Below are 25,847 nucleotides of genomic sequence, written 5' to 3' on the forward strand. Positions count from 1 at the left end.
TTAAGCACTTAATATGTGCCAGGCATTGTACTAAGCACAGGCGTGGATTCAAGCAAATTGGGTTGGACCAAGTCCCTGGCCCACGTGGGGCTTAAGGTCTCAATCCCCATTTTAAAGTTAAAGTAACTGAGGCACAGAGAAGTGAAGTGACTTACCCAAGGTCATACAGCAAGCAGTTGTCAGAGTCAGAATTCGAACCAACATCCCCTAACTCTCAGATCTGTGCTCTTTCCACTAGCCCATGTTGCTATTCATCTCTTTCCAGTCCATCCCTTTTTCAGAACCATTTGGCCTTGCCCTTTTGGAATTTGTTGACTGCTCTCATTTTCCTCTCAGTGGCAAATTGATTTACTGTGCTGCAGTTTCCCTTCCCTGAACTGTCTCAGGCTCCCTTGATGTTTCCTAATTTAGAGCTGCTGACTTCAGCGGAAGCTCAGTGCCGTGGTAAAGCTCTGTCGGGTGGAGAGAGGATCCATCAGGAAGCATAAGGGAAATAAGATACAATCCCCCCAAAAACTCCCCACTCTGCCCAGTCTCTGTATTTCAGTTCTATTGTACTGTACTCTCCCATGCATTTAGAACAGTGCTTTGCCTATAGCAGGAGCTCAGTAAATACTATTGATTTGTCAGGTCCACATCTTCCCTATCCCTGCCAGGTTCAGCAGTGCCCTCTGAGTGTATTTTCCACAGCTACGTGTAAGGGGAAAGGCAGGCCCTCTGGGATTCCTGCCTCTTCACCCCAGGAAAAGCACTCAGCTACCCTTGTTCAAAGTGGAATGGGGAAAATTGAGTCAAATAATTAATTGATCAATAGTACTTATTAAGAGCTTACTCTGTTCACAGACTGTACTAAGCACCTCGGAGAGTATTATAGAATAGACGTGATCCCTGCTCTCAAAGAGTTTCCAATCTAGCTGGAGAGTAAGAAACTAAAATGAATTACAGGTAGGAGAAGCAACAGAGAAAAATGATAGGATGTGCACATAAATGCTTGGGAAACTCATGGGGTGTGGCAGGGGTGAGTACCTATTGACTTAGTAAGCGCTTAATAAATGCCATTATTATTATTATTATTATGGGTTGAGGACTCAAGTGCATTGGTGATGCAGTAGGGAAGGAAACTGAGTAGGAAAATAAGAGATGAATGAGGAAAGACTTTCTGGAGAAGATGTAATTTTAGAAAGGCTTTGAAGATGGGAAGAGTGGCAGTGTGTTGAATGTGAAGAGGGAGGGAGTTCCAGGAAGTCGGGAGGAAGGAGGGAGGGGTTGACAATCAGACAGAAGATATCATAGCAGAGTGAGTAGGTTGGTGTTAGAAGAGCTACGTGTGAGGGTTTCATTGAAGTGAGAGGAGCGGAACTGCAGAGCAGGAAGAGATTTGACTGACTGCTTTATAGCAGATGGTGAATAGTTTCTGTTTGATGCAGAGATGAATGGACAACTAGTAAATGTTTTTGAGGACATTTTCTCCAGTTTTCCTGAAACATAATACCCTGGTACTAATTCAATTTGCCTTGGCCAGCTCTGTTTCTGGGGCAATAACAAGGGACTAGTAGGACAAGGAGGAGGAGGAAGGGGAGGAGAAAGAGGAGAAATAATAGTAGTAATAGTATTAGTAATAGTAATAGTATTTTTTAAGCACATGCTGTGTGCAGAGCACTGAACTAAGCGCCGGGAGAGCAAACACAGGTGGAAATTCAACATGGTCCCTGCCCCTCGTGGTGCTCACAATCTAAGAGTTTAAGTGAGGAGAAAGAATTGGAAACAGACATATAGGGAGTGATAAACGTTATCACTTCCCCTTCACCCCTTCCCTCCTCCCCTCCTTAACTTCCACCTTCAACCGCTCACTCTCCACTGGTTCCTTCCCCTCTGCCTTCAAACATGCCCACGTCTCCCCATCCTAAAAAACCCTCTCTTGACCCCACCTCCCCTTCTAGTTTTCACTCTATCTCCCTCCTACCCTTCCTTTCCAAACTCCTAGAATGAGTCATCTACACCCGCTGCCTCGAATTCCTCAATGCCAACGCTCTCCTTGACCCCCTCTAATCTGGCTTCTGTCCCCTACACTCCCCTGAAACTGCCCTCTCAAAGGTCACCAATGACCTCCTTCTTGCCAAATCCAAGGGCTCCTAATCTATCCTAATCCTCCTTGACCTCTCAGCTGCCTTCGACACTGTGGACCACCTCCTTCTCCTTAACACGCTATCCAACCTTGGCTTCATAAACTCTGTCCTCTCCTGGTTCTCCTCTTATCTCTCCGGCCATTCATTCTCAGTCTCCTTTGCGGGCTCCTCCTCCCCCTCCCATCCCCTTAGTGTAGGGGTTCCTCAGAGGTCAGTTCTTGGTCCCCTTCTGTTCTCTATCTACACTCACTCCCTTGATGACCTCATTCGCTCCCACATCTTCAACTATCATCTCTACGCTGTTGACACCCAAATCTACAACTCTGCCCCTGCTCTCTCTCCCTCCCTCCAGGCTTGTATCTCCTCCTGCCTTCAGGAAATCTCCATCTGGATGTCTTCCCACCATCTAAAACTCAATATGTCCAAGACTGAACTCCTTCTCTTCCCTCCCAAACCCTGCCCTCTCCCTGACTTTCCCATCACTGTAGATGACACTACCATCCTTCCCGTCTCACACACCTGCAACCTTGATGTCATCCTCGACTCCGCTCTCTCGTTCACCCCACACATCCAACCCATCACCAAAACCTGCCGATCTCAACTCCACAACATTGCCAAGATCTGCCCTTTCATCTCCATCCAAACTGCTACCTTGCTGGTTAAATTTCTCATCCTATCCCAACTGGATTACTGCATCAGCCTCCCCTCTGATCTCTCATCCTCCTGTCTCTCCCTTCTTCAGTCTATGCTTCACTCTGCTGCCTAGATTATCTTTGTGCAGAAATACTCTGGGCATGTTACTCCCCTCCTCAAATATCTCCAGTGGCTGCCTGTCAGCCTAAGACTAAAGCAAAAACTCCTCACTCTTGTCTTCAAGGCTCTCCATCACCTCGCCCCCTCCGACCTCACCTCCCTTCTCGCCTTCTACAGCCCAGCCCTCACCCTCTGTTCCTCTGCCACTAACCTCCTCACAGTACCTCATTCTCACCTGTCCCGCCGTCGACCCCTGGCCCACACCCTTCCCCTGCCCTGGAATGCCCTCCCTCCACACATGGGTGAAGCTAGCTCTCTTCCTCCCTTTGAAGCCCTACTGAGAGCTCACCTCCTCCAGGAGGCCTTCCCAGACTGATCCTCCTTTTTCTTCTCCTCCCCATCCCCCTGAGCCCTACCTCCTTCCCCTCCCCACAGCACTTGTATATATTTGTACAGATTTATTACTCTATTTATTTTACTTGTACATATTTACTATTCTATTTATTTAGTTAATGATGTGCATATGGCTTTAATTCTATTTTTTGATGATTTTGACACCTGTCTACATGTTTTGTTTTGTTGTCTGTCTCCCCCTTCTAGACTGTGAGCCCGTTGTTGGGTAGGGACTGTCTCTATATGTTGCCGACTTGTGCCTCCCAAGTGCTTAGTACAGTGCTCTGCACATGATAAGCGCTCGATAAATACCATTGAATTAATGAATGAGTGAATTATAAGACAAGACAAAGAAATAGACAAAATAGGCTTAGATTCTGGGTGCGGTTGGAGGAATCCAAGAGCAATGGGAGCAATTTGTATCCCTGGACTGGGGCTTATGGAACATGCTGTGGGTAGAGGGCCCTTTGTGGCTGGAGGGGAGGTAGTAGCTACATGGTGCTTTTCATTGCAGTGTTGAAGGAGTTTGAGATGAGAGGTGGCTGGGAACTCATGAAAACACCAGCCATCCATTCCTCTCTACAGGGGAGAGAGATGGGAAAAATATGCTAATCCAAACTTTGCTTTGTAACTAGTCATTTTGCATGTGCACTGATGTATCTGGCCAGCTTTTCAACCTTTTACTCTTCCCTAGAGAGGTCCTTCACCCCTCCCAACTACTCCCTGTGTTTCATATTCATGGTTTCCAAATTCCCTCTTCAAATTGGCGGCTAATTAAACAGCTTCATTGGCCAAGCTCCCAGCAGAGTGATTTGACCTTTATTTTAGTTTCCATATTGCTCACTTTGCATCCAGGTTTACAAATTGCTCCATCAAACGTGTTTTCAATTCCTACCCAAGTGATTCATGGCTCTTTCTGAAGTTGTCTCTTTAGAACCTGTAGGATTTTTCTTTCCAACTCCTTTTAGTGAGATGATTTCAATTTTAGGCTAAAGGTTAAGACTTTGAACAGTTTACAGAGGCCACTGGATACTTATTCTTTTGTTTTGGCCTCAGTTTGCCATGTGGATTTGATCTTCATTCGTCATTTGTTTCCATGACATTTCCAAGGCTCTTTATGATCTTGGTTAGGTGACACTAGACCACATGGTTTATTTTTAACTCAAGCATCGCGGTTGTCAAAAATCTGGGTCCCATGCTGGACAAATCACTACACACCACCAGGAGAGGCCGCCACAAGTTCTGTTGTTCTTGTATTCTTAAAATGTAGTGATAAAAACAATCTTTGTCAATCACATGCTTTGTGCCAAGCACTGGGATAAATACAAGATCACCAGGTCAGGCACAGTCCCTGTCCCAAATAGGGTTCTCTGTCTGAGAGGGAGAGAGAATATGTATTGTCAAACCCCCATTTTACAGTTGACACTGAGGCCCAGAGAAGTTAAGTGACTTGCCCAAGGTCACAGAGCAGACAAGTGGCGGAGCTGAGATTAGAATCCAGGTGCTCAGACTCCCAGGCTCTTGCTCTCTCCAGTGGATCATGCTCCTTCTTACCTAGACTGTGAACATAGAGTGATCCATAAAAGGCAATACAGTCAGCATCCACACTTTTTTATGGCTCCTATCAATATTCCTTCTAATGCTCTCTTGATTTGTGATAGTGCTGAAAAGTTTACTAGGTCTTTAGGGATCTTTGGGGCTAGCCTCCTTCCAGCTGGAAGCACAGTAACTGCACAACAAATGTCACTGCTTGATTTGTTGTTGTTGTCTTATGCTGTCAAGTCGTGTCTGACCCATAGTGACACCATAGACACTTCTCTCCCAGAATGCCCCACTTCCATCTGCAGTCATTCTGGTAGCGTACCCATAGAGTTTTCTTGGTAAAACTATCAAAGTGATTTACCATTGCCTCCTTTAGGGCAGTAAACGAGTCTCTGCCCTTGTCTCTCTCCCATGACACTGCTGACCAGCACAGGGGAGTTTTGACTTGTAGCAGATTGCCTTCCACTCACTAGCCACTGCCCAAGCTAGGAATGGAATGGGTAGACCTCTGCTTGACTCTCCCTCCAATAGTCATGACTGGTAGAGTACTGGAAACTCTCCAGGCATGACCCTTAGAGGATATTGCTTGATTAGTTAAAAAAAAATACAAATAGTCTTCATCATGGATACTCTGAAGCCCATCCCCCTTTTGCTCCTTGTCATCTTAGATTTATAATTAAGTCCTCACAAGGCAACAGTATCTTTGGAATTTCAGGCAGCACACATCAACTTCTAGAGGGCTGCTGGGGCTGTTTGGTTATAGAGAGTTCAGATTTGCCTTATGAAACTGCTCATTCTTAACATCCACTTTGAAGATGACTTTCAAGTAGAGTATAGACCTGCCTCACCTGGTTTCCCTTAGCTCTTGGACATAAGAGTGGGCCTTCATTGGTCTGGGGATCTAGGAATAGTAGTAACAATGGTAATAATAATAATAATGATAGGTATGTTATTTGCTAAGCACTTTCTAGGTGCCAAGCACAATAATAATAATGATGGCATTTATTAAGCATTTACTATGTGCAAAGCACTGTTCTAAGCACTGGGGAGGTTACAAGGTGATCAGGTTGTCCCATGGGGGGCTCATAGTCTTAATCCCCATTTAACAGATGAGGTAACTGAGGCACAGAGAAGTTAAGTGACTTGCTCAAAGTCACACAGCTGACAATTGGCAGAGCCGGGACTTGAACCCAGGACCTCTGACTCCAAAGCCCGTGCTCTTTCCACTGAGCCATGCTGCTTCTCAAGCATAGTTCTCCGTGCTAAGATTGATACAAGGTAATCAGGACGGACACAGTCTCTGTCCTACATAGGGCCCATACTCTTAATCCTCATTTTACAGATGATATAATTGAGGCCCAGAGAAGTTAAGTGACTTGCCCAAGGTCACACAGCAGACGTGGCAGAGCTAGGATTAGAACCCATGTCCTCTGACTCCCAGGCTTGTGCTCTTTTCATAAGACCATGATGCCCTTCTGCCCTGCCCTGCCCAGCCTTCTCCCTCCTGGGCCAGGTCCAGGAGCAGGAGGGATCAGTGGTTACTGCAGGATCAGAGAGACTCCTGCTACTATCCTGCTGACTGGGAAGGGATGGAGATGAAAGCCTGGAAGCCACAAAGTAGGAAAGAAATCCTACAGGGTGTGGGGAGAGAGGGAAGTTCTAGAAGATCAAACTGTAAGCTCTTTGCAGGCAGGGAACATGTCTATCAACTCTGTTGTATTTTACTCACTCAGGTGCTTAGTACAGTGTTCTGCACACAGCAAGCACTCAGTAAATACTGTTTGATTGATCAAGTTATTGACCTGATGTGTGTGTATATGACAATGTCCTTGAGGGGGTGTGTCTTTGGCTGACAGTGTGTGTTTGTGTATGTCTGTGTTTAACCATTTTCTCTCCTTGATGTGTTCTGTGTCTCTTTGATGGGCTGTGCCCCTGTGACTTTCTTAGCTAAACCCCCAGAAAGCCTGTGCCTGTGCTGAGCCTATCCTAATCCTTTTGCCACTATGAAATCGTTAAGGGTTTTAATAGGTGAAGTGACTTACCCAAGGTCACACAGCAGACATGTGGCAGAGCCAGGATTAGAACCCATGTCCTCTGACTCCCAGGTTTCTGTTTTGGTACAAGCAGAACAAAGTGATCCCAACTTCTTTCCTCCTCCCTGGGCTTGGGTTTACAGAATATCATTCTATTTCCTGAAAGTTCTGATGAGAAGGTAGCAGACCTGGAGGAAACTCTGAGCCATAATTCAGGTGTTCTCTGTCCAGTGAGCAGTGGCCCCCTTCACTGCTTTAGAGTGACTAGCATCCTCCATTTCCTTAGAAGTCTCCAGAGAAAAATATGCAACAATTTCTTAAAATTTCCATTGCTTCACAATTTATACAGTCAATGGCCAGTTTGCTTTTATCAAAAAATAAGTACTCATCTAAATAGGCCAACATTTAAGTGGTTATCATTACCTTGAAGATAGTGAGAACTGGTGTAGAAACTCTCCGAGCTGTCCTGGGAACTTTAGCAATCTAGCAGAGCTTCTGGACTATAAGCTTGTTGTGGGCAGGGAGCTTTTCTACCTATTCTGTTGTAGTCTCCAAAGCATTTAGTTCAGTTCTATGCACATAATAAGTCCTCTATAAATACCATTGATTGCTCGATTGATTGATTGATAGAACAACAGCATGCAAACTGGTGGTATTTCCTTCCCAGCCTCGCAGTTGCACTGTTCCACATCTCTCTCTAGGCCCCAGTTTTTGGCACGACTTTCTGAATCCACTGTTGGCAATGTTATGTAGTGGATGAGACTCAGTTAGGAGACAACCCAGACACATCTGCCCAAGTCAGACCTGATACATGTTTACCACATTGACTTTGCACTGTTCCCTGAACTCGAACCTAAGATTATCTTCCATTCAGGGGTGGGCTTTAGAGGAGGTAGAAGGAAAATAAGGATGGTTATCTGCTAGCAGTGAGGAATAGGAGGGGAAGGGAATAAAGGCAGATAATGGAAGTGAGAAAAAATAGTGAGAGAGAGAAAAAATAGATTCCAGCAGCAGCTTAACCCAGCCACACCCTGACTTTGGTTTTCTGGAGTTCTATCTGTGGTGGCTCTTGCCCTCCCTCCTCTGATAGAACCTGAAACTTATGAAGAGGGAGTCAGGGGATACTCTAGGCTGCTACCATAACTTACTGCCTTTCCCCTTTGCCATCAATGTTCCACCAAGGATTTCTCCAAGGGCAAGCCCATTAGCCCATGCTGGGCAACTGGCTAAGGAACCAAAGAAGAATGGAGGTATCAGGGATTTGCCCAGGCAGAGGGGACAGAGGTTCACATGTGAATATTCAGGTTCCTAACCTTGGAAATATAAAATCTGGTGGGAGTGTTCTTACTGAAGGCAAAACACCCATCTGAAAGACTACCCAAAGCCCAAGCTCAGCTATTAATAGGTGTGATTTATTCTCAAATTACTCGAAAATGTGCAAAATTTACCGCTTGTAAGGCAATTAGCTGCTATTTCGTGCCCAGTAACTATCTGTTTGGGAGAGTGAGGATCAAAGGGTGCTGTTACTTCTCCTCATTTTCATGAAATGTTTCTGTGGTTACTTTTTCACTAATCATAAATGTCAGAAATGGCTCACAATGAACTCACACTTTCCTGCCTGTTGTCCTGCCTCTGTGAAGTGCTATCTTCTCTGTGTTTTGTCTGCTTTTCTGCAAGGGAAAGAAAGAAAACCCTTTTGCACTATCATAGATGAGTTGTACAAGGTTCCGGACTCTGGACAGCAATGCAATTAGGCTCTTGGGATTCTGGTGTTTCTCTAGGACTCCTGACCACATGTTCTAGAATTGCACTGCTTGAGTTTGTAATTATCAACATTCGGGCTTCTTTCCAGACACAATCAAATTAAAGATGTTCTGAATATTTTCATATCCAAGTCACTGTGGTAACAAGATACATTTATTGCATTAACCTGAAAGGAATCCTTCCTCTATTCAGAAATGTTTCTTTGAAACAGTTAAGTTTGAAATTGAACTGGTTTTAGTAGAAACAGGACAGAATGTAAAGCAATTTCCATCAGAAAAACATACTTCTTGAAAGCATCCACACATCCATGGAGCTGCTTCAAAATGACTGGTTACTTGTCTGTTCTTGGTTGAGTGAAAATTCAAAACCGTTTGAGCTTCTGATAAATAGATCCTCAAACCAACCCTATAGAGCTCTCTGTAACACAGGAGTAAGTAGAACCTGACCTACAATGAAATTCAAAGCATTATTTCAATATGAGGCACAACCAGCATCTCTGAGAAATGGGGTTCATAGGAGAAAGCAACATGACCCAGTAGAATGAGTGCAGGCCTGGGAGTTAGAGAAGACCAGGTGCTAATCCTGCTCCTCCACTTATTTACTGTGTGCCCTGGGGTAAGTCACTGAATTTCTCTGCACCTCAGTTACCTCATCTGAAAAATAGGGATTAAGACTGTGAGACCTATGTGGGACAGGGTCTGTGTCCAATGTGATTAGATTGTATTTACTCCAGCATTTAGTAAAGTGCCTGGCACATAGTGAGCACTTAACAAATACCATAAAAAATGCTCTACTCTCCGAAGGATTTAGCAAAGTGCTCTGTACATACTAAGTGCTCAAAAAATGCCATTGATGATGATGATGCACAGAGTAAGCATGCAATAAATGAAATCAATTAATTTATTGATGGTTACTAATCTGTCTGCTCCTCAGCCCCTCATTCATTGACTGTGAACCCCCTAATGGCAGGGGGTGTGGATGAAGCATTCTGCCCTTTTCCACAGCATTCAGTCCAGTGTTCTGCACATAGTAGATGCTCAGTAAATACTAATCAGTGAGTAGTTGGACTCACAGTTTGTAAAACCACATGCCTAGCCTCTCTTCACAGCCATCAGTAGGTAAAAGTACAGGAATGAAAATTCCAGTTCCAAAATTGACAATACAACCCATCTTATGGGGATGGGGAAAGGACAGAATACCTTTCTGTAGCATCATCATTATCAATTGCATTTATTGATAATGTACCATACTAAGTACTTGGGAGAGTACAGTATAACAGAGCTGGTAGACACATTCCCTGCCCACAGTGTGTTTACAGCCTCAATAAATGATTTTATGAAGTATGTGCATCTACTCTACAAGTCCTGTGGTCATCCCCTACCATATTCCTGCATGCATTATGCTTCTGATCTGAAGCCACAGGGAGTGATCAAGGAAGTGATTCATCCGGTATCTGAACCACTGTGAAGGATCTTGCTCCTAACAGAGAGTAGTTAGTGACCTCAATAGTTTCCCAGTCAGATTCCTCCCCATTTTCCTTGAAGATAGTAATTACAGTGGCATTTTTGATGTCTATAGTGGCATTTTTTTTCATAGTGCAACCCATCAATCAATGAATCAATAGTATTTACTGAGCACTGTATGCAGAGCATTGTACTAAGTCCTTGGGAGAGTACTGTCAATCAGTTAATCCATCAATTCCATTATTGAGTGCTTACTGTGTGCTGAGCACTGTACTACTAAGCGCTTGGGAGAGAATAATCAATGTTTCCTGCCTGCAAGAAGCTCACAACCTAAAGGGAACTCACGATACAAAGTTCTATTGCTTGACAAAGGCTGTATAGATGGTTAAGCATTAGGTCTGTCTTGTATCATAGATTTATCCAGGCAAGTACATTTTAAGTCATAATCCCCCACTCTTATATCCATGTAGACTCTGCTATTTTCCAGATGTGAGAATTTCCACCAAGATAAAATGATGCCATTTGGTCAAACGCTAAGCTATCCTCATATTAAACACTTGTGAATTTTCCAGCATTCTGCATTTACTATCATTGAAAAAGCTTTTGGAATCCAAACAAGTTCTCTGCTTCTAAAATGTGCATTTTTTTGTGGAAAAAAATAGTGGTTGCTCTGATGTGAATTCATGGAGATGTAATTTTCCACCCACCTCTTTCATGTCAAAATACACCAGTATTCAGAAAGATTATCTGCTGGGTGCTCTTTCCACTTTACCATGTGACAGCCCTTGTTAGTGAATAGGATTTCAGGTTTCCTAGAGAGTTAAATAAGGTCCCTGAAGTGACAGGTTTCTACACACATCATTTACTTTATGTACCTTGTGCCCTGAAAACACAGGATATCTTCTGAAGGAAAAAAAGGTTTAAATTCACTCAAATTTTTCTGATTTCCCATAGTAGGGAAGGACTTCCTTTCTTCAATAAAGAGTGTGGAAGAGATCGGAAGCACGTATTATAATAACTTTCCGATTCTTCTTGAAATCTCATTATCATCCTTCTGCTTCTACTTCTACATCTATATCTACATCCAAATATACGTCTCCAGCCCTATTGTCTCTCCCTCTCTGCAATCTCACATTTCCTGATGATTTCAAGACATCTCTACCTGGATGTCCGGCTGTCATGTTCAAACTTAACATGTCCAAAACAGAACTCCTTATCTTCCCACCCTCCCCCTGATTTTCCCATCACTGTAGGCAGACCAGCATCGTTCCTTTCTCACAAGCTTGTAACCTTAGCTTTATCCTTTACTCATCTCTCTCATTCAAACCAAATATTCTATCCATCACTAAATCCAGTCAGTTCAACTTTCACAACATAGCTAAAAATCTGCCTTTTCCTCTCCATCCAAACTGCTACCATGTTAATTCAAGCACTTACCCTTTTTTGCCTTTATTACTGTATCAGCCTCCTTGCTGACCTCCCTGCCTCCTGTCTCTACTCAGTCCATACGTAACTCAGCTGCCCAGATCATCTTTCTACAACAACATTTACTTCATGTTTCACCACTCCTCAAGAATCTCCAGTGGCTTCCCATCCATCTCCCCATCAAATAGAAACTCCTTACCATCAGCTTTAATCTACTCAATCATGTTGCCCTCTCCTACCTAACCTTGCTGCTCCCCTATTACAACCCAGCCCACACACTTCACTTCTCTCATTGCACTTCATTCTTCTTTAACTGAACTCTGACCTCTCACCCACATCCTTCCTCTGGCCTGGATTGTCCTGCCTCTGGCCTGGATTATCCTCCCTCTTCATATTTGACATTCAATTACTCTCCCCACCTTCAAAAATTTACTGAAGGCACATCTCCTCTAAGAGGCCTTCTCTGACTAAGCCTTCATTTCCTCTTTTCCCACTCCTATCTGCATTGCCCTGATTCACCCACTCATCTCAGTCCTACAGTACTTACATACAGATCTGTAATTTATTTATATTAATGTCTGTCTCCTGCTCAAACCGTAAGCTCACTGTGGGCAGGGAATGTATCTACCAAATCTGTTATATTGTTATAATCTACTTTCCCAAGCTCTTAGTACAGTTCTCTGCACACAGTAAGTGCTCAGGAAATACAATTGATTGATTGATTGATGTGATCAATGAAAAATCACTGCTTTATGGGAATGTTAATTGTATTTCATATTTTAATTAGTTTATATTTATTTTTCACAAACTACATGTTAATGTGCATTTGAAGCAGGTATAAAACATGTTACCATAAGAAAGGCCATAAATGAAGAGAAGCAGTGTTGCCTAGTGGAAACAGCACTGGCCTGGTAGTCAGAGGATCTGGCTTCTAATTCTGCCTTTGCCGTCTACCTGTTGTGTGTGACCTTGGGCAAGATACTTAACTTCTCTGTGCCTCAGTTACCTCAACTGTAAAATGAAGATTAAAACCTAATCCCTCCTATTTAGACTGTGAGCTTCTTGTGGAACAAGGACTGTGTTCACACTGATTAATTTATATTTATCCCAGTGCTTAGAACAACGCTTGGTATATAATAAGCACTTAATAAGTACTGTAAAAACAAAAACAGTACTAAGTCAGATCAGTGATCCATCCAGCCCAGTATTCTGTCTCTGTCCCTGTCAACCGAATGATTGGAGGAACTGAGTTACTTTTGCCTTCTTGGCATTCAGCCTAGTGCCATAATCATCAATTGTATTTATTGGGCACTTACTATGTGCAGAGCACTATACTAAGTGCTTGGGAGAGTGAAATACAACAGAGATGGCAGATACATTCCCTGTCCATCTACAACTCCAATCTTTTCCTCTGTTTAACTTTGCTTCTAGCTAAACATTATGGACATCACATTCCTACACTTATCTAACTCCCTCTTGAATCTGTTGATAGACTGGATGGCACAGATTGCTGTGGTAGCATATGACGCGCTGTGAAAAAATGATTTTATTTTGTTTTGAACTTATCACCTCACCTCTGATCTTCAGTTTTTTTTAATGGTATTTTTTAAGTGAATACTATGTGCCAAACATTATTCTAAGTGCTGGGGTAGATACAGAATAATCAGGTTGTCCCACATGGGGCTCACACTTTTAATCCCCATTTTACAGATGAGGTAACTGAGACACAGAGAAGTTAAGTAACTTGCCCAAGGTCACACAGCAGACACCTTTCATCCTGACATTGTGGAGTTGGGTGAACAATTATTCTGCATTTGTCCTGGGTGGCTTTTGGGTTGCCACCTGTGACAACACAAAAGATATATTGGAATGAGAACTCATGTTTACATTTAACTATGGTAGCAGGCTATGACCAAATGATGGCAATCGATCACATCCCATTTACTTCAATAAGTGGTATTTAATGAGTGCTTACTATGTGCAGAGCACTGTACTATGCGCTTAAGAGAGTACAATATAACAGAGTCGGTAGACAAGCCCTCTGCCCACAAGTAGCTAACAGTCTAGAGGGGAAGGCAGACATTAAAATAAATTATGGAAGTGTTCCTAAATGCTGAAGGGCTAATGATTGAGTGACTAAAGGGTGCATATCCAAGTGCAAGTGTGATGGAGAAGGGAATGGGAGAAGTGGAAATGAGAGGGAAGGCCTCCTGGAGGAGGTGTTCTTTTAATAAGGCTCTGAAGGTGAGAAGAGTGTTAGTTTGTCGGATGTGAAGGGGGAAGGAATGCCAAGCCATAGGCTGGGTGGGGGTGAGGGGGTCAGTGTTGAGATAGTCAAGATCGAGGTATAGTCAATTATTTCTAAGGTAATGGTCAAACCTTCCAATAGTAAGCATTTTGGCAGTCAAGTTGAGCTGAGTGTGAGTCTTTGAGGGTGGAATTCAATCCAGTATGTATGTGTTGGGTCAGCATTTGCAAAACCTATGTAATTAGCTTCTAGCAAGAACTTCCAAACCAAACTGCCTCAGATATTTCCATTAATAAGAAATGAAACAAACCAGTAGTCAGTTTTGAACTTGTGGAATTGGTTTAGTGTTTCTTTCCTATTTGGACAAAGATCACTTTAATGAATTACTCCAATGATGATAAATATCATTGCCTTTTCCTCTCCAGCCTTGTATGTTTATCCATTTTATAGATTAAGTAAGCATCTTTCTTAATGGAATTGCACATTATGAACAGATAATGGTCTCCCAATGAAATATATGTGTCACACCTTGCTGAAGCAATGATAGAAAATGAAGACAGGGACAAAGCCCAGTTGGTTTTTTGAAGTGCTGTACTGTTAAGTTATTTGGTCTTCACCTTTAATTTCACTACTGTCAAATTATCCTAACAGAAACATCACTTTCTAAAACCTGGAATAATTAAAGCAACTTGGGAGACCACGGTTCATGGTAGGAGATTTGTCTGTCAATCAATTAAACATTGGTATTCACTGAGCTCCTTCTGTGTGCAGAACATTGTACTAAGCCATAGGGAGAGTACAGTACAGTAGAGCATTCTGAGGATTTATCCTTGAACAAGTGTTGGAAAAGCAGAAAACTCAGTAAACTAATCCCCAATCTAGGTAATAATCTTCCAAATGGCCTAATTGTCTTGAAGAGTCAATATTTCTCCCAAAGAGACTAGTTCACTAATAGGGAGTAGCACTCAATCAATCAATGGTATTTAATGAGCACTTATTATAGGCATATGGAAGAATACAGCGTGATAGTCAACATTATCCCTGCCAACAAGGAGCATACAGTCTATAGTGTAGCTGTAGTGACTTTAGGCCCTGGAAGAATTAAGTTGATCATGCCAATAGTATAATATAGATATAACATGCAGATAAAGAACCATTTCATCTGATCTACTGGACTGTAGAGGGAATCCTAGAGGACAGAAACTCTTCCAAGCATTTAGCACAGTGCTCTGTACACAGTCAGCATTCAATAAACACCTTTGTTGATTAATTATTTATTTTTATTATTTATTTATTTATTTATTTATTTTATTTGTGCATATTTATTCTATTTATTTTATTTTGTTAATATGTTTTGTTTTGTTCTCTGTCTCCCCCTTCTAGACTGTGAGCCCACTGTTGGGTAGGAACCGTCTCTATATGTTGCCAACTTGTACTTCCCAAGCGCTTAGTACAGTGCTCTGCACACAGTAAGCACTCAATAAATACGATTGAATGAATGAATTAATTAATTAATTGATTGGCCCAGAGTAACTGGGATCCTCTACAGTTGCTTTCATTTTCTCAGAAAGAAGGCTCAGCATCAGCAGCATAGAATTTTTTAACTGGATTCTGTTCCCTGGTAGCACATGGACTAATAATGCAAGGGCAGACGAGAAGTTAGAAGACCAAATTCAAAATGCTCATATGCCCTTTGGGAGACTCAAAGACAGAAAAAAGTGTGATGCTGAAGTGACATCGGGATTCAGACCACATTGCAGGTATTCAGGACAACTGCTGTGCTCAACATTCCTTATGGCAATGGTAATGGTAATTGTGGTATTTGTTAAATACTTACAATGTGTCAGGCACTAACCTAAGTTCTGGGTTAGATACATGAAAATCAGTTTGAACACAGTCCCTGCCATACACAGGGCTCAAAGTCTAAATAGGAGGGAGAACAGGAGTTGAATCCCCATTTTACTGCTGAAGAAACTGTGGCATGGTGATCTACCCAACATCATGCAGCAAGCCATTGGCAGAGTAGACTTATCCCAGGGCCAAATTTGACTTCTAGAATAGTGTCACCCCCATCATTTAAACCCAGTTCTTAACTTTAAGAGGCAAGGCAAGATCTCAAACAATTAGTTCCTGGAAGTCAATTAAATCACCTGCTACAAAACGAGGCTTGCCATATCACACCTTCATTGGAAGGGACACATGACGAGCATGCAAGACAGCAGGATAACTAAAAAAACTGCTCTTTCTTGAGACAAAATGTGATAATCATAGAAAAGGTAAACAGAGAGGGGGAATCACTTTAAAGTCCAAATCGTTAGAGTTGACGGGAAGGAAGACTCGATTCAACACAGCCCATTAGGGTCTCCCTAGTTGTCTAACCCCCTTTAATACCGGGTGGCTAATACCAAACTGCCATTTTTGGTGACCAGTCTCAGTGATGGCCAGTTCCCACCTACTCCACCCTTTAGGGAGGTCCTACTATGTATCATCCCAGGGCATGTTTTTTTGAAAATTAATTGCACAGGCCATACAAAACCCAGAAAGCATTGCGGAAATGGGCCTGGTTGGCTCAGGACCCAGGAATTCCAGTGACCCACACTGACAGAGCTATTCTAGAACCACAAGTACTCAGCTGCGAATGACCACAGGTAGCTGTTCCAGTGGAGAGTAGGGGTCTGGAACTACTATGGTGCTGCTCACTGTGTCCTCAACATAGGCTATTTTAAATAATAATTAGGGTATTTTTTAGATGCTTAATATAAGTCTAGCACTGTAACGGGCACTGAAGTTGATGCAATATGAAGGGGTCAGACACTGTCTCTGTACTACACTAGGCTCACAGTCTAAGTAGGAGGGAGAACAAGTATTAAATCTCCATTTTATAGATGAGGAATCGGGCACAAAGAAACTAAGTGACTCCCCTAAGGTCAAGGAACAGGCAAGTGGCGGAGCCCGTATTAAAACCCAGGTCCTCTGACATCCAGGCTATGCTGCTTCTCAGTGTCCTTTGTAACACCTTCACCCTTCATTATTCACATCTAGCTTTCTTTTGTCTCTCCTCAATGGAGGGGAGCCTTCACGCTTTTTGGACACGGACCAAGCTGGGGTCTCTGCCCCTGTTGTTTATGGGAAGGATTTGGGTTCAGTTCACCAGGTAGTTATCTCATCTCCATTTATCTTGGTTCTATTTACTTGTAATTGCTCATGCTGACTCATGCTGGCTCACATCTCTCCCAGCATCCTCTACCCTGTTTGGTGCCTTCACTTCTGACAATGAAGTCAAAACTTCAAGCCATGTGGCATAGCCGTGGACCCTTTGAAGGCAGTGGCAAAAGGCAAGTCAGCTTGGCATGGTACAACCAGAAGTTAGGTCACTGTCTTGGAACAGAGGATTCAGAAACATTGTAACTCCAAAGGGAAGGAAAAAAGTAGCCAAAAAAGTCAACGTGGGTTACCAATGGAACACTGCAGCTAAGGGCAATCTTCAGGAGTGTTATGCAGAAAGGACTGTCAGTCAGGCATTTTTTCTAACAGTCACACTATTGCACACTGATAAAATCTCATCATCGGACAGATAATCTTCAATTTAAGGAGCATTGTGCATTCTCTCCCTAAATATATATAAACATGTCGTTATAGATGTATATATTATGTAATAACATATAATGTATACTAAACATCATTTAATATAAATAATGAGCCTAGTGACTCACCCTACTTGTAATGCACAGATTAACTGAAGGAAGAAAAGTTTGGTTACTTTATTGGAAAGAAAAATGATTCTGAATTAATAAACCTGCTCTGTACTTGTATGGAATCAAGTGTATTCAAAAATGAAAGTTCAAATTAGCAATAATTTATTCAATAGGGTAGCTTCAAATCAAATTTTATATTTTCAAATGTTTTTCAATAAATACATTTCAGATGGGGATCTAGGGAGAGTTCAGATGGATTGCATTTTAGGTGAAGAAATGGGAAGAATTTTAAAATATCTGTTACTATTCATACACCAGTGGAAATACACTTGAATAAGTAATGTGACTCAAATTATACCCTTTTAAAATCCATAAATGAGAAAAAACTATGAATAAAATTATGAATGTGTCATATTGCAGGCTTCCAACAAAATCCATAGTACTGCAATCTGAGTTTTCCGGGAACTTGATGAGCTAAAACAGCAAAGGATCATGTATATTTTGAGGAGAGTGTTTTTCCCTACTACTGCCATTGTCCTGGAGCTTCCACTATGGATCCTGTCAGATAGAGGAGAATGGACTGCCCCTGACCTTTTCTAGTTAATTCTCCATGTCTCACTCTTAGTATGGAGGTCTGAAGAACAATCAAGTTGACTATTTAATGGATACCAGGAGAGAGTAATACCAATTTTACCTCAGTGCATTTCCACCTCAGGTGGGTGCATCGGATGGATACATATATGTTAAGTCAAGCTAATGAAACAGGTGTCACAATCTTATTTGTAATTAGAGTGTATTAGAAACCCCAATAGTGATCAGAGTTTACAGCTGGCAGTAAAAGGTTCTGTTGGGATCTCGATTCAAGTCTTTTTTTGCCAACTCAGTTCTCCTAGAAAGTGTTTTTCCAAAGTATGTTTTGTATAGAACACTGTGAGGAATTAAGGTACTTTCCTCTGACAGTGTGTGTCTTCCTTGATACAAAACAGTTTCAATGTTGGAAGAATACCTGTTGTGTGTGTGTGTTTGGGTGTTGTTGGTGTCAGAGGAGACACCAGGAGTTTGTCTTTATCCAGGGCTACTCAAGAACACAAGCCCTGTATTGCAGGGTAGCTGAGTGACTTTTATTACTATCAAATTTCCTAAGATTGAAGGTGCAGTTTTGCCAAATGCCATCTCAAGGAAAACTCAATAGATACATTCACCATGCCCAGTGCTGCACACCTCATGTGTGCACACAGACAATTTCTTCCACCACTGGGGAGTCTTGTATCCAAACAGGCTCATGGTATAGGATAAACATCCCTTAAATCCCTAACAATGATCCAACCAAAATGCGTAGTCAAAAACTAAGGGTGTGTGCTTGTGGAGGGATGAGTAGGAGCAGGTGTCTGAGAAATGCTTCCTCCGGCCAATGGTGGGTGGGGGGAGGTTCTGAAGAAAAAGTATGTTAGGGAGGAACTGATATTGGCAATGATATCAAAAGAAGTGTAAAAAGAGCATGAGCCTGGGAGTCCCAGGACCTGGGTTCTAATCCTGGCTCTGCCTCTTGTTATGCTCTGTGAACTTGGGCAAATTACTTAACTTCTCTGTGCCTCAGTTCCCTCACCTGCAAAGTGGGGATTAAGTACCCGTTCTCTTTCTGGCTTAGGTTGTGAGCCGCATGTGGGACCTGATTATCTTGTATCTAGCCAGGTGCTTAGCATAGTACTTGACATGTAATAATTGCTAACAAATACCACAGTTTTTATTATGAGGAGTATTATTCCCTGAAAGGGTCTGCTGTACTCCTTCTCCATGCTCTCTTGGGCAAGGATTGCCAACAAAGAAACCAAATGATGTTAAATTTTGGTAAAATATGAACAAGAAGGAGACCATGGAGAGACCTGGGAGTCAGAAGGACCTGAGTTCAAATCCAAGCTTTGCCATTTGTCTGCTATGTGACCTTGGGCAAGTCACTTAACTTCTCTGTGCCCCAGTTACTTCATTTGTAAAATGGGAATTAAGATTGTGAGCCCAGTGTGAGACAGGGACTGTATCTAAACAATAACTTGTATCTATCCTAGTGACCCTAGTGCTTAGTACAGTACCTGGAACATAGTAAGCACTAAACAATTACCATAAAAAAACAGAGTGAGAGAACTACAATACCCACTCCCCAGTTCCTGGGGCTTTCATATGACTGCCAACTTGGCAGTGCTATCCATGTAGTAGTAGTAGTAGTAGAAATTTTGAATTCCTCCAAAACTGAGGTTCTCCTCTTCCCTTCCCATCTCGCTGATTTTCCCATCACTATGGAAACACCACAATCCCTCCCTATCTCAAAAGCCAGAAACCTTGGGGTTATCCTTGACTACTTTCACTCTTTCAGCCAGCATATTAATTCAGTCACCAAATCTCGTTGGTTTTATCTTCATAAAATCACTAAAGTTTTAGTTTGATAACTAGGGCCATTGAAAGCCAGGGGAGGGTATGCGTGAGTAGAGAGACAAGCTCAGAAATGCTTCAACAAGATAACCCTCTCAGCAGTAGGGAGTATATATTCGATGGAAAGAAGCCGCCAAAAGCAAGAACACCTGAAAGGAAGTTGAAACAATAGTTTGACTGCGATATGATCAGAGCTTGTTTTGGGGTGGTGGTGGCTTATGGGATGAAGAAATAATGCGTGAGTCAGAGAGATGTTTTATAGGAAGGACAAACAGAATGGGTTAGCAGATTGAATGGCAGAGCTGAAAGACCACAAGGAGGTGAATTTGATGCTGAGGTTGTGAGCTTCTGCGACAGGGAAGATGGTGTTGTTATGAACTGATTTGAGGAAGAAAGGAGGAGTGCTGTCTGAAGATTATCTGAATATTCTTCGCCACAAGGCTTCTGAAACTCCTGAAGCTAATTCCCACCTCTCCATTCTTTCCCAGTGCTAAGAACGGTGATTAGGAAAAACAGTGTGGTCTGGGGGGAAGAGCTGGGGCCTGAGAATCAGAGGACCTGGTTCTAATCCCAGCTCTGCCACTTGCCTGCAATATAAACTTCTGGCAAGTAACTTCACTTCTCTGTGACTCAGTTTCCTCAGCTGTAAAATGGAGACTAAATAGCCATTCTCCCTCCTACTTTGACTGCGGGGCTCCTTTGTAACAGGGACTGGGTTCAACCTGATTATCTTGTGTCTACTCCAGAGATTGAATACAAAAGCTAAGCACTTCTTATTGCTTAACACAATTATTAACCTGTATCATCAATGTAATTTATGGAATGCTTACTACATGCAGAGCACTGTACTAGGCTCTTGGGAGAGTACAATGCAGCAGCATTGGCAGACATGTTCCCTACCCCTACCACAGTCCTCTAGACTGTGATCCCCTTGTGGGCAGGAATTGTCTCTATTGCTATACTGTACTCTCCAAGTGCTTAGTACAGTGCTCTGCACACAGTAAGCACTCAGTAAATATGATTGAATTGAATTACCCACAATGGAATAAACACTATTACACTTACTACTCTGGTCCCCCTCCTATTAGCTAATGTGACTAGCTCTTTCTCTGTGTTTGGCTTCTAGCCTATAGTCTGTGAAGGAAGGATGTGCACATTTAAAAGGTGGGGCTGTTTTATACCATTTCTCCAGGTGGCTAAGCAATACGCCTGGTGTGGGAAGCATTCTTGTGAACAGCATGGAGTCTACTGCTTCTTATGACCTATTTGGTACCTGTAAAATAATAATTATGGTATTTGCTAAGCACTTTTTATGTGCCACACACTGTTCTAAGTGCTGGGGTGGATACAAGCAAATTGGGTGAGACATAGGGCTCACAGTCTCAATCTCAATTTTAAAGATGAGGTAACTGAGGTACTGAGAAGTGAAGTGACTTGCCCAAGGTCACACAGCAGACAAATGGAGGAGCTGGGATTGGAACCCAGGATCTTCTGACTCCCAGGCCCATGCTGCTTCTCTCAAACATTCTAATTACTCAACTCAAGAATGTGGGAGCATAAAGACCAGTGGATTGGGAACTTTCTTGCTCAAATGTATAATGGGTAAATTAAAAGGACAATTTCAGAATGGGATATCTTTTTCTGTGAATGACTTTTTGTATCCAAAAGTTCACTGCCTTGTTTTTTGGGTTCTTTTTTTAATGGTATTTGGTTTTTTGTTTTGTTTTCTTTGGTTTATTTTTTTAAAAATGGTATTTGTTAAGTACTTACTTTGTGCTGGACACAGTCCTAAGCACTGAGGTACATACAAGATAAACTGGTTGAACACAGCCCATGTCTCACATGGGGCTCAGAGTCCCCATTTTACAGATGAGGTAACAGAAGCCCGGCGAAGTGAAGTGACTTGCCCAAGGTCACACAGCAGATGAGTGGCAGAGCAGGGATTAGAACCCAGGTCCTTCTGACCCCCAGACCTATGCTCTAACCACTAGACCATGCTTCTTCTCCAGCTTCTGATACTGCTTTAAGGAAGCCCATTCACAATTTGTGATTGATGGATAATTGCATTTTATCCACACTTTAGAGCCTGAACCCCCTTCTTCCAGAAAATCAAATTACACTAATGCTCCTGAACTATGGAATTCAGCATTGCTATAGTTGGCTATGTAAATATTCATTTCTGCCAGATGTTTATACCTACAAATGTGTGTCTCTCGCACATTTGCTGAAGCAGGGACCGTATCTTCTGTTTCCTAATCTCCACTGGCCTCATACAATGCTTTTCACACAGTGGATGCTCAAAAACAAATGCCACTAATGACCACTGTCAGACTTAGAGGTTTTCCTTAATGAGTTGGAAATGTGGGCTATTTGGTTTCATAACCCTAAACTAGGACCAGAGTAAGCCGTCCTGGACGTAGAGCTATCGAAAAAGTTAGGAATTGGAAATTCTATCCGGGAAGCAGTTCAAAGTTCTGTGAAGTGAAATCTAGTGATCAAGACCAAATCAGAGTCCCAAATAAGATGATGAAGAAGTCAGGATTAATCAGTAACCCGAATTGGAAACAACAGCAATTGAAAAGTCTCAGTTCACAAGATTTGAGTTAAAGCCACTGATGTTCACAATTGCAAGAGCTAAGCTTGATGATCTGATCAGCAGGCGCTAGATACCCTGAATCTCACCATGTGGCTTCCTGAAAACGTTGCTTGGGGAAATGACAAGAAAAATCATTTAGGCTAAAGTAACTCCCAAATTAACCCAGTCAAGCTTTTTTACCTGAGATTGCTTAAGCAAAAGAGAAAAATGACTTACTACATGGAATTTTTCTAGTATCATCTCAACCAGGGGCTGATCTCCAAGGTCATAGCACAGCAGCCCAGGAAACTCCAACGATTTGACTTCCTCTCCCCACTCTCCTCAGAACTTGACCTCATCCACGGGGGTTTGGGCTTTCCAATTATTGGTAGAACAGAAATTCCTTCCAAACTGTCCTACTAGTTACTGAGAAGAATAAGTCTAACCATCACCTTTGCACCATGCGGCTCATAATTAGAGCTTTTCTGCAACAATCCTCCTGGCAGATGTTTTTCAAGGATTTATAAAGACCTTCCTCAGGCTTGGCTCTTGCTCCACTCTTACACAGAGAAGAGTCAGCCACAAGTTTGGGAAATTCAGTGTGTTGCTACTTGCAAGCCCTCCCCTGGTTTGCCAGCCAAGTGTAGTTACGATTATTGGAAGCCAGGTCATGTCTCCCCTTATTATTTTAGAGAGACTAAACTCACTGGGAGACGAATAGTCTCCCATGTTAATGCCCAACTGCATATGATAGCTTATTTTTTTGAGCTGGAATCAAGAAAGCTAGCATGGGCCTAGCAGAAAGGGGTGGTGGGTTTTGTTCCTCGATTATATAACTGGGTTTAGACCAATTTTTAGAGTAAACCCATCAATGGTGTGATGAGGTTGCATGAAGGTTAATGTTATTTCGGCAGATGGTAAATTGTAGATTTCACCTGTTGTCACAATAATGAATGTATTCAAAAAGACGTTCGTGTGGCAAATAAGAGAAAAATGGAATTAAGCTTGTTCTCTCCCCTCTGCAAGCCCAAATTCCAGTATTACTCTCCAGCATTTGAGTATCTTTAAACTAAAAAGTGATGCATTTCAATTCTTTATACCAATCATAGATTTATTTAATGCACTTCTAATACTAATTTGCCATAATTTTAGGTGATAGCAATCAGTGAAGCCTTTACTATGTCATGTAGACTTTAGAGTTCTAGTAAACATAATTCTCTATTGTCCTTTAATCGACATATATCTGCATCACCCTTGGACTTGGATTTGCACCCTGTATTCACCCCTCTTTCAACCCTCTTTATAGCACTTATTTACACAGCTGTAATTTATTAATGTATGTTAATGCATTTCTCACCCTCCACACTGTAAATTCACTGTGGGTCAGAAACATGTCTATCAACTTTGCTATATTGTACTGTTCCAGGTGCTTAGTACAGTGCTCTGCATACAGTAAGTGCTCAATAAATATGATTGATTGATTGGTTGATCTGACCATCTAGCCTTTTAGGATACAGATACAGAAACAAAGATAAGCAGCATTGGTAGACTATTAACCCAGAAAAATACTAAGCATTAATTAATTAGGATATCAAGAATTTAATTAATTAAGCTTTCCTTTTGAGCCAAGATTCTAATAGAAGGCTGCCCTGAGGAGTTCTGGAAAACTCCTTCTAGTCAATGACTCTGAACAAAATAGCCACCTCTATATAAGCAAAACATTTGTCCTCTTAGTAGAGACAAGCAATTTCCCAGAATTGATAGACATTTTTTTCTCCCAGTTGCAAAATAGAAAGATACATTGGGAAGACCATTGCTCTTGGAATAAAGTTCCTTTGCCAATGGGATTCCCAGGCCATTTGCCTCAGTGAATTCCCCTGTACAGAAGAAAGTGACTATCAGGTTAAACAGTCACTTTCCAAGCAGCTAATTAAAGGACACCCAGGAGTTAGAAGTTGTCACTCTGGAAATACTGCAGGTTGTTCTTAGCATGAAAGTAATTAAACAGTCAAGACAGACACCTTGAATGTGAGCCATATGTGGTTCTGGAGAAACACCCAGAGGGGACAGCGTTTAGGCAAATCCTTCATTATTTCTGAGAAGTTTGATTCTACTGGTAGGAATGGAGAAAGTCACACTGCTTCTGGGATGGTATAGGGCAGATGTCCATGCTGATTAAGGAAGCCTACTGTGAGAGTAGTGACAATGAGAGACAATGAGCAGAGAAAGTAGGTCTCTCTACTTCCTCTTCTTGTTCATAATGCTAGAACCTTTTCCTATTACTTATCCTGGAAGGGGGAGACACTGAAAGGCGAGAGGAACTCTCCCCAACTCTTGGACTTGCAGCCTTGTTGCTTCTTTGGGAACCTCTGGCACCTTCAGCAGGAAGCAGCATGGCCTAGTGGATGGAAGTCAGAAGGACTTGGGTTCTAATCCCGGCTCTGCCGCTTACCAGCTGTGTGACCTTGGACAAGTCACTTAACCTCTCTGTGCTTCAGGGCCCCACATGGGACACAGACTGTGTCCAACCCGATTTTCTTGTAACCATATACCATCACTGAGTACAGTGCTAGGCACATAGGAAGCAATTAACAGATACCACAATTATTATTCTTATTATTATCCAAGATGGCCACTCTTGATGGGCAGCCAAAATGATGATAAGTGTGATGGGGTCTCCCCATCCAGAATGATGGATGAGTCTTAATTATGAGATTTCAAGAGGGAGAATTAGTGCCAAGGAATTGATTCTAATTCTAGTGGTTTGCCCAGTGCCATTTCCATACCTGAGACAGCCCAACCCCATGCCACTGGGACTCCCATAAGTAGCTGTTTTAGCTTGGGAAGGACTGAAATAGTGGCAGCAGTGTGAACCATCCAGTTCTCCCCTTACAACTGACCTTCAGGGCCCAACTGCAAGTGTGAGAGGCTGCTCCAGACCCATCAGCCCCTGCTACAACTGTGGAAGGACTAGCATGCTAGTGCCTGGGCACAAATAATCTTGACTTCTTGACAGCACAAGTTAAATGAGCAAGCCCTGACAGATTGTACACTTTAAGCCACATGAATCGATGCTGAAGCGGGATTGTTTAGCAGACAGTGCTTTCAGCAGAAGCATATCATATTATGAAATAACAGCCTCAGAACAAATTACCAGCTCCCGCTGAGACTATTTCTATTCATACATCCCATGTGGTCGAGGACTGATGTAAAAGAGACTGCTAAGGTGATAAAAATCAGTTTCTAGGCTGGTGCAGAAACTGGTTGTTTGATGTGATTTCGTAGTTGAGACAGGAAAAATGATTTAAAAAGGTGGTAGATGGTAAGGCAACTCCTTCAGGGATGAGGGAGAAGCCTGCTGGGACTGAGTGAGGCAAGTTGATTGAAAGAATCTACCCTGCAACCA

General features: G+C 42.3%; 1 protein-coding gene and 1 non-coding gene across 3 annotated transcripts in view; one reads left to right on the forward strand and one right to left on the reverse strand.

Moving 5' to 3' along the window:
* Nucleotides 1-25,847, forward strand: part of ERBB4 (erb-b2 receptor tyrosine kinase 4) — a 1,221,345-nt gene that overhangs the window by 1,074,935 nt on the left and 120,563 nt on the right. The window lies entirely within an intron of this gene.
* LOC119931268 lies at nt 5,258-5,395 on the reverse strand. The gene has a single exon (XR_005452117.1). It is a non-coding gene; the product is annotated as a small nucleolar RNA SNORA7 (small nucleolar RNA).

Source organism: Tachyglossus aculeatus, chromosome 7 (genome assembly GCF_015852505.1).
Source record: "Tachyglossus aculeatus isolate mTacAcu1 chromosome 7, mTacAcu1.pri, whole genome shotgun sequence".
NCBI classification, from domain to species: Eukaryota; Metazoa; Chordata; class Mammalia; order Monotremata; family Tachyglossidae; genus Tachyglossus; species Tachyglossus aculeatus.